This window comes from Brachyhypopomus gauderio, chromosome 15 (genome assembly GCF_052324685.1).
Source record: "Brachyhypopomus gauderio isolate BG-103 chromosome 15, BGAUD_0.2, whole genome shotgun sequence".
NCBI lineage: Eukaryota > Metazoa > Chordata > Actinopteri > Gymnotiformes > Hypopomidae > Brachyhypopomus > Brachyhypopomus gauderio.
In genome coordinates, this window is record NC_135225.1 from 9,971,144 (window position 1) to 9,981,713 (window position 10,570).

Below are 10,570 nucleotides of genomic sequence, written 5' to 3' on the forward strand. Positions count from 1 at the left end.
AATAAGATAACGTTAATATAATAATGTACATAAAGTAAAAAACAAACAAACAAACAAAAAAGGTCATAGAATAAATGAAAACCAGTTGCCATAAAAAACCCCACTACTTTACGAGACACTTTTTGGTAGTGATTTATCCAGATATACTTTCCTGAAGAGCTATCTTTAGATCCAAAAATGCTGTTTTAGCAAGTTGTGTGCAATTCATATATGGTAATCTAGTCTGTCACAGATTTCCATACAAACTCTGGCCAGTTCACATGTGTAATCATGTCAGATTTATTTTCAATTAAGTAATTAGACCTAAAGTTATTATAATACATAAACATGTATTATACACAAAGTGTAGGTGGTGGGGAATCATCATAATGAGACTGATTTATGCCAAATTATTTTGTTGCCTGCTGTACACAAACAAAACAGACATCAAATGAAAATAGTCCAAAACTCAAAGCACCACTATTGGTTCTGTGGTTGGGCATTGTAAGCTTTGGTAAGGCATTATACAAACGGTCATACTAAACTTTATGGATCCTCTCTGACCATATGTTTCTGTGGAGCAGCTGCTCAATTGCTGAGTGTGGACATGCAATGTAAAAAGGGTTCTGCACTGTGGATGGTGAGAGTAGAAAGCAAAAAAGAAAAGGAAAGAAAGACAAGCATTTGGAATTTTAGAAATCTCACATAGACATGTTTTTAGGTCACAAAAAGAGATTCAGGAAGAAGAGGACATGTGACCACCCTACCTTGACCCAACCTTGTTTGTTATCATGCTTGTGCAACGGTTTATTGTGATGAACATTCAGTACTGTGTACATAATGGAGACGGGGTTATTAGCTAAACTCTACATCTGTGTCAGTTAATATGTAGGTAAACCTACATTCTTGAACTTTTTCAAGATTCAGCTCTTTAACTATGTACCTAAGATTCAGCTCTTTAACTCTGTACCCAACAACTCTTGAAAGATAACTGTGTACTATTACTCTGTTGAAAGTCCAGAATCTTCCAACTTGACTTAAAGTAATACAGAGCATATGAATTATAAGCAAATCACCACGAAGAAGGCATTTATATTGATATATTGAGTTATCTGCCTTCTCTCCAAAAACACAAATAAATGTGCTTCTATGAAATTAGTTACATATACGGCCACCATATACGGCCACCATATACGGTGATTTCAGCCTGACATTTGCAGGGTCTGAATCGGAAAAAAACAAAAACAGTTACTGCAGTTACTCACCCCACCATTATTTATGGTCTGTTATAGCATGTACTCGATACCCTTATTCCTGCAACCATCTACCCACCACATGTGCAGATCCCCACATCACAGTGCACCCTCACCATCTAGTTGCTTTTCAAAGAACTCAGTAGATCAATAACTTTGCAAATGTGATCACTTTTACAGATAGTTGGTCATGGAATGTTGCGTGATCCAGGTTGGCATTATTACTATTTGGGGTCACTGAGATATAAAGATATGTAAATAGAGGTATTCTCAAATTGTATGTGAAATGGTGGTAGTCAAACTTTGCAGGAGTAAACCTTTTCTACATTGTTTATCTCAGGTCCAAATACATTTCTTGTAATATTTGCGATACGGTTTGCAACACTTTTCCCAAAAGGAGATACACCCTTAATGCAATAGCAGCTATTTTTGGAAGGAAGCTTGTTTTGAGAAGCTCAGTGGAGCCTGGCGGTTATGGGGGAGCGGGTTGGGAGGAACAGGGCCCACATGGAGGTGGGAGAGTTCTCAGGACGGCTGCTCCCACTGCGACGACTGCTACGTGCAGTTTCTTTGAGGTTCTTCTCTCTTAGAGAACACTGTATTGTTCAACGCCCACATGCAGGATTCCCTTTACCTGTAAATACATCACATGCATGCATGCACGCACACACATAGCATACCCATTCACACACACGCACGCACGCACGCACACACGCACAAACACACACACACACACACACACACACACACACACACACACACACACACACACACTTGAAGGAGAGGGAGACACTGCATTTTTGGAGCTTGGCTGCTGTTCTTGGGCTAACCCAACAGTCAACAGAAGAGATGAAGTGATAACACTCATGCATGCAGCCATGGCCCCACTCTGTTCAGGTCAAGGCCTGCAGATCACACACCGTCCTGAATACGAGGCCCCACAGCTGGACTCACACTTCAGCACCGAACATGCACACAACCACCATGACTCATATACACAAGCACTGAAACTGTTGTTGAAATTAAATGTGAAGAGGTGGTTAAAATCATCTGTGGCTATTAGAACATCAGAATGAGACCACAGACGTGAAGCATGAATAGAACTTTTTGATAGAATAATTATAACTTTCTTATATAGTAAATCTGTTCTTTGTATTGACATTAAAACTTGTATTACACATATTCAGTAGTTATGGGGAATTTTAAGTTTTTTTTAGAGAAACTAAAAACTATATAACTAGATTATAATACAGGCAATCACCAGGTAAAATGAAAACAAGGGAAAACTGTACCCTATTTAAACTCTATATGACTGGCACGGACGTAATTTTGGGGGGGGGGGACGGGGGGACATGCCCCCCCCACTTTTTCAAAAGCCGGCTTTGGTCCCCCCCAGTTTTTACGGTTAAAACCAAATATTTAAATAGCGACAAATCCATGTCCCCCCCACTTTTGAAATCAAAATTTCGTCCATGATGACTGGTAACATTTATTGACAGAGTCAGATGAACAGATATAGTATTCCCCAAAAAGATTAGATCAGTGAAATCAGAGCATAAACTATTGTCCATGTCAAAACACATTGTTCCTTTTGACATGTGCGTTGCATGTGTATTGACTGATTAAATATTGCATCTCACTCCAGGCAGCAGCATTAAGAACACAAAACTATTCTGAGACACTGAAACCATAGATGCTTGTTAGCTTGCCCAAAGGTGTTTGGCGAACATAAAGGAGATGAAGTATAATTATGAAAATATGTATCTGGAACATATAAATACATCCTTGGTTACACTTTAAAGATGCATTTATACTCCCTGGGGTTAAAAGCACATTTTCAATTCCTCAAATTTCACAGGCAATAGAGCATAAGCCCAAATTCCAGAAGTTTAGATTTATGATCCACCCAGACTGCATTGTGGACCAAATTCCTAGAATGTTTTACATCCACAGTAATGTGCTTAATATACTGAAAGCAATTTTATTTATCTTCCTCTGTTTTTCATCCTTAATTCTGAGGCATAATTACCACAGGGTTTCTATACTAATTTACTTGACTAAATTCTCTAAACTAAAACTAAATTCCTAATGACTGGTGTCAAGAAAACTTCATTGTCTATTATACAATGTTTACTTTAATTATCTGTTTCATCATACATAATAATCAGTGTTGTCAAAGCAAGGAATTGATATACATATGTTGTAGTGCATGTTTTTAAATTGTCTAAAATTATTTGAAAAGCATTTGACCTTCCAGACTGTGTGACAGTGTGATATTGGTTTCGTGAACTCAGGTAATGGCAACAGAGACACGTATGCCATTATAATCTGATGTATGATAAGTTTTCTCCCCAGATAATGTCTGTACCATTTTCCACTATGAACTGCACAGAATGCCAGTACAAACTAGAGGCAATACTGCCCCCTAGTCATTGTGGTTAACCACTTAAGAGGAAAACGGGGCTGCACTTGAAGAATAAGGATTTACAATTAGAGGGAAGAGGTCCACTCAAAAGCAATGTGCAAACCACCATTATCAGAAATAAATAACTGTATTTGTAGGTTTAAAGTATGAATATTAAATACAAATCATTAGCCATTTGTGCACATACATCTGAAGTAATTGAAAGGATGTAACTTAGTAATGAATCTACCAGCTGATTAAGGAATCAATTGCATCAATGCAAGAGTCATTGATTGATTCAGTGCCTTTATACACTAATACAGTTACAGTGACTCTGGAGTCACAAGTCTAAAAATGGAACGATGCAAGAGATATTTTTGGAGGAAAAATGTAACTGTCCTCTCTATGAACCTGTCCACAGTAATTCAGTGCCCTCATCATGATATAATAGAATCTAGGTTCCTATTGGCAAAGGGCCCGTGAGGAACAGAGGAAGATGATCTGATTGGTTTCTCTATTGCCTGCATGCCGGCTTGAGGCTGGCACTGTACGTGACACAATGCAGTGGCCTTACATACCAGCAGCAGGAGATATTCATCAGGTTCAGTGTCTGCCCTGAGTCTGCACACTGCAACACTGAACCCACTAACCTCTGCTGGACTGTGCGTGCTCATCCGGACCGCTTGTGTTAGTCCACCAGCGCAAATGTCACAGGAGGGAGAGCGAGAAGGTGAGGAGAATATTAGAATTCAAAAGAACTAAAATAAAGAAAAGAATTTACAGAACAATTATGAATCGCACTTCTTCCATAATATAAATACAACTAAATGTGATGGCATATAATTATTGCAAATTCTGAAGCATTTTTTAGAGCACTAAATAACTTCAACGTTGTTCTTATACCTGGACCTGTGGTTGTGCGAGTTAAGTCAGATATTTACCAGCAGATGGCGCTTGTATTACAGTATTATCATTGGAAGATCTCTGTACCACTTTACAATAAGACTTCCTTCTGAAAGGTTTTTAATGGTCCAGAATTCCAGTTAGTTAATTAATTCCTTCATAAATAGGTGTTAATTAGTAATAAACACAATAAAAGTAAGTAATAAGAAGACACAACACAAATAAACAGTGGACAGTTTTGTGAAATGTGATGTGCCATATTTTGTCAATTGTGATTTTTACACCGCAATCGAAATTTGTCCTCCGCTTTTAACTCATCTATGCAGTTAGAACACACACACACACACACACACACTAGTGATTACTAGGGGGCTGTGGATCACACGCGCCCAGAGCGTTGGGCAACCCTAGCCCGGCGCCCGGGGAGCAGTTTGGGTTAGGTGCCTTGCTCAGGGGTACCTCAGTCATGGCCTCAGGTCTGGGAATCGAAGCCACGACCCTCCGGTCACAAGACCAGTGTTTGTGTTCAGTGTTTGATGTGACTTTAACAATAAATAACATTACACTGTAAGATACAGTCAAGAAACCCGAGAGAATAAAAACGAGCACAGAGGATGGACGCAGCAGCATCTCGGGGGTGAAGTCGTGTCTTGCCACATCATTCTTTGTCCAGCAGAGGGCAGTAATCGCGTAACACCCCTGGCTCACGCATGTGTACGCCGCTGCCGTTATGAGACCCATGTGAACTCCTTCTTTTATGCATGCCAGTAGTCCTGAACTGCAGCTACAACACTAAAAATTTGAAGCATTTGCAATTTTTTATTTTATTTTTTTTACACAGCAATGTTCCTATTGCTTGTCCAAATGTGAGCACTGGAGAGGAGGGGACAGCGTGGAAGTTTTCTTCTTGTTCATCTCACTCCTCACTCCCCATGCTGGTGGTTTCCTGGTGGGGCCAGGCGGGTGGAGGGAGAGGCAGGCCTGCGGACTCCCACGTGGGTTCCTGGCTCGCGCACCCGGCTCCCGCTGTCGTGTCCCGGCCCGTGGAGGCTGTTTCCTTATGGTGGTCAGGCTTCTGCCTACACACCCTCAGCTATTCCAGTCGCACTCTCTCCAGCTCTCTTCTCCCTCGCTCCAGCTGCAGACGGATGGAGGGAGAGAGGGAGAGAGGGAGAGAGATGAAGGAGTGCGAGAGGCAGATGCCGTGTACAAGGCAGCCAGCACAATCTGTCCCTCTGAACCCGAATGACAGAAAATGAGAAGACCTGCAGTCACAATCAGAGACAGGTATAATAAACACAGCAGGACCACTATATCCAAAGGAGTGAATCCGTCTATATTCACAAAATAATCCCGAAACAAATGCTGTGATTAATGCAGCAGGCTCCTCTCTGCTGCCTCAAAGGCGAGCAATGTCAAGCATCTGGTTTGTTTTACATGGATATGAGCCACTGAATGAAATCAAAGGCTGTGTAGTATGAACACATGCATGAAAAGAAGCTAGAAGGCTGTTAAAGTGGTTGAACTTGGCACAGATGCTTTTATGCGATGTTTTTTAAGTAAGGCGAGAACACTTGCATAACACACAAGTATTCTTTCATGAGCTACAGGGGGCCCGGACGGTAATGAGAAGTCCAAGGAACCTCAGGCTGACCTCTGGTGCTTCTGGTTGCTCTGGATGGGTCTCAGACAGCTGGTGGGACATACAAGCATTCACACGTACTGAAAGTGGACCAACATAGAATACACAAACAAATCACTCTGTCATGTGACGGGAATGTACATCTTAAATTGACATCTCGGCGCATGATATAAAACACACACATGTCATGTGTGCACACCTTTTACAAACTCTCTGTAGTGGACAGCAGCAGACACCACTTACTTTTCCACATTTCTTCTTCAGTAACACACATGTACACACCGCTACATATCAAACATCCATGTGTGAGCACATATACCGAGACAAGTTCAGTATTAGGCTGGGGTTCTGTACTGGGTACGGCCCAATACAGAACTCCTGTCCAATACTGAAGCTATCTCGGGCATTTTACTATGGTCTTCTCTTTTACACGATCCTTTTAAGTCCTGCGATGGACTGAGCAGCTCTGCTCTGGTGTGACAGATAACCATCCGCAGCTGATCTGTGGGGATGGGTGGACATAGCCAGTGATGATTTACATCCAGCTCAGTGACAGTGTGGGGAGGAAGGTCCCGATAACCCGGCTCTCCCTCCGAGAAGAACTCAAACCACATGGGAGCAGAGGAGATCCCCTTTAATCTCAAGCATGCGAGGAACACGAGAGCCCAACAGGCATTTATTCCCAGCTGCAACTGGGTGAGGATCTCATCATTAAGGTCATGTGAGAGTTATATTTTACACCAAGACAGAACATGATGAGTTTCACAGGTTGGGCTGGGAAATAGACCGAGCTATCATTCTTTATTGGTGCTGGGCTGAGCGGTATGGTCCATACCAGGACATATACCTGTCTCCCACATGTTCTAGAGACATGAGATATGGCATGTCTGACATACCGTGTCATGTAACCAAAAACCAAGGTGTTCAATATAGAAATGTAATACAATCCTATGTTTCAGACATATTAGCATTAAATTCTCTCTTTAACATAATGTAGATATGGAAGAAAGCAACAGCTCTGACATGAATTATTATAATGGATGTTTTTCCATACCCCTTTGGAATGGGTCAAGCTAGGCTATATGTCAAATGGTTAGACAACTTATAGTGTCTTCTCTGATTGGACATATAACGAACGCTCAGTTGACAACTAAATGACGATTCTGGTCATTGTGTGTAACAGTGACCTTCAGAAACAAAAATAAACAGCAAAAGAGTGGCAAAAGTGAACCACAGTGTAAAATATTATTTTAGAAAATTTATATTTTGTCATTGAGAGTCACCAGCATGGAAAGATTAGGGGATGTTGATGAGAAGGAAGAAAGCCATGGTAGTGCAGTACACTCAGAGAAGCTCTTCCTACTGGTAATAGAGTACACTCAGAGAAGCTCTTCCTACTGGTAATAGAGTACAATCAAAGAAGCTCTTCCTACTGGTAATAGAGTACAATCAGAGAAGCTCTTCCTACTGGTAATAGAGTACAATCAGAGAAGCTCTTTCTACTGGTAATAGAGTACAATCAGAGAAGCTCTTCCTACTGGTAATAGAGTACACTCAGAGAAGCTCTTCCTACTGGTAGTAGAGTACAATCACAGAAGCTCTTCCTACTGGTAATAGAGTACAATCAGAGAAGCTCTTTCTACTGGTAGTAGAGTACAATCAGAGAAGCTCTTTCTACTGATAATAGAGTACACTCAGAGAAGCTCCTTCTACTGGTAATAGAGTACAATCAGAGAAGCTCTTTCTACTGATAATAGAGTACACTCAGAGAAACTCTTCCTACTGGTAGTAGAGTACAGTCAGAGAAGCTTTTTCTACTGGTAGTAGAGTACAATCTGAGAAGCTCTTTCTACTGGTCAGTAGCGAACCGTGACCTATAAACCTGGGCCCGCTACACACCCCCCCCCCCCCCCCCCCCCCAAAATTTTTTTTTTCCTCTCTTAATAAACTGCACTAAATAATAAAGAAAAAACCGAGACGACAGTATAGCTTTAGAAACGCATGTAGTGCGTTCAAATAACATTTGTACTAGATAACTTGTTAAGCAAAATAAGTTTCCAAACAAAATAAGGTTTCACAGCTCCGTGGTTCTCGCAAGCGGAATATGTAAATGAGGACGTCAAAGGGCCGAATCGAAACTAGCTAGCGGCGGTAGGCTAACGACAGCTAGCGTCACCACAGCGGGCGGAAATTATCATACAGTTAAGCCCGCCCACTAAGAGGGAAGATATGATTGGTCAATTTTACTGTCATTTGAAACTGGTATTGCGCTGAATTATAACTGCCAGGCCCTCTGTAAACGAACAGCGGGCATCACAGTCCTGATAGGGGGAGACACAGGCTCACAGGCTTCCACTTAACCCCTCACCTTCCAACACAGATTGAATAGACACGGTTGAATATTTTATTTGCTTATATTTTTTGTAATTGTTTAGATGTCGATTGTAATACTGTAAGTAGATAAAATAAAATTGGATAATTATATATATAATGTTTTAAGAATATTTTAGGCCCTCTGAGAGGGCGTAGAGGGCCCTGACGGTTCCCCACTGCTACTGGTAGTAGAATACAGTCAGAGAAGCTCTTCCTTCTGGTAGTAGAGTATAATCAGAGAAGCTCTTCCTACTGATTGTAGAGTACAGTCAGATAAGCTCTTTCTACTGGTAGTAGAGTACTGTCAGAGAAGCTCTTCCTTCTGGTAATAGCTTACAGTCAGAGAAGCTCTATCTGCTTGTAGAAGACTACACTCAGAGAAGCTCTTTCTACTGGTAATAGAGTACACTCAGATAAGCTCTTCCTACTGGTAGTAGAGTACAGTCAGAGATGCTCCTCCTACTGGTAGTAGAGTACAGTCAGAGAAGCTTTCTACTGGTAATAGAGTACAGTCAGAGAAGCTGTAGGTGGAAGAGTGTGCTCAGAGAAAAGCATGCAAGGCACCAGGAATCCTGTGTATGTAAATCTGTAAACATCTGCAAGAATATACAACATGGTCGTTTCACTGGGAAGCAAAGAGCTCCAACCAAAGAGCTCTAGATGACCTACAACATGCAAATGAATGACTGCAATGAAGCAGGTTGTAGAAAAATGTTTCACAAATAAACCAGCCTTCCTTGAACAGCAGCTTTTCAGGAGCGTAAAAAAAAAGTTTGTCTGGATTTTCTTTTGCTTCAGCCCAAATGTATCAGAACTATATTTAAGAGGAACGGGGAAACAAGCATACTGATATGAAGAGGAACAGACAGATCTAACAGCAGTTCTAACACTCACAGCCTTTGTAATTCACAGGACATTGTAAATGCAATTTTGATTATTAAATAGTTCTTTCGTTATTTTGTAGATGTATCAGTAGTTTTATATGAAATAAACAAATGAAATATAGTCTTCTAGCGACACTACACTGTATGTGTTCTTATAATGAATAAAGGTCAAATTTACGGTAAAAACCTTGACAAGGTCACCCGTGTGTGTACATGGAATGGATGTGTCAGCGGGGATATTTTTTTCTTCAAGGAATGTCTATTTTAGCAGCGGTAATAGTTGCCTACATGTCCACAGATGGCCCTGAGGTAGTGTAAAACACCTGAAGGAGAGGCTGTGGGTTTTCCACAGAGGCACGGGCGGAAACCGCACTACCGTCTACTGGGTGGTGGCTAGTGAAGTGTGGGCCTACAGCCTTGTAACTGAGTGGAGAGCATTGATAAGGAACTCCAAACGCACAGCACTCCTTTCATGGTTGGCTTGCACAGAACAAGTTGTACCTCTAAGCAGAAAGAGGTAAAAGAAAAGTAATGAGGGAAAAATGGGAAAATTCCACTGCAAATGTACCCAAGTGAAAGGACTTCTGTGCATTTAAAAACAAATCTAGTATGACTTCTGAAAAGCACGTTACTACAGTAACTGGTCCTTAAGCTCACTATGGACTTTGAGCATAACTCCATCTTGTCTGACTGTAAAACGGCTCTCTCGGACCACGAGAGCGTCCCAACGACTCCCTCCCTCCACATGCTTGTTTACTTTTCCTCTGTTGTAAAATGTCCGCGGCAGCTCCGCTTCAGGCTGTGAATAAACACGATGGGCTCTTCTCTCTGAAAACCGTTCTGTGTGTACCTTAACGTGTACTAGGACCTGAATATATTTATTAGTCCCCACCAGAAATAATGATGGTTGCCTGCAAACATAGGGAAAAGAAACTCAATTAAAAGAAGCATTTGGAGTATTATGAAACAGTGTCTTCATACCTGGGAGTAATATGGCTTGAGAAAAATACCTTGTCATCAGGTAGTCATGGCATCATACTGACATCATGTGATTACATGCTGTCCAAACTGCATATACCATGTAATGATAGCAAAATGACACCATTATGTACAAAAGAATGCACCTTACATA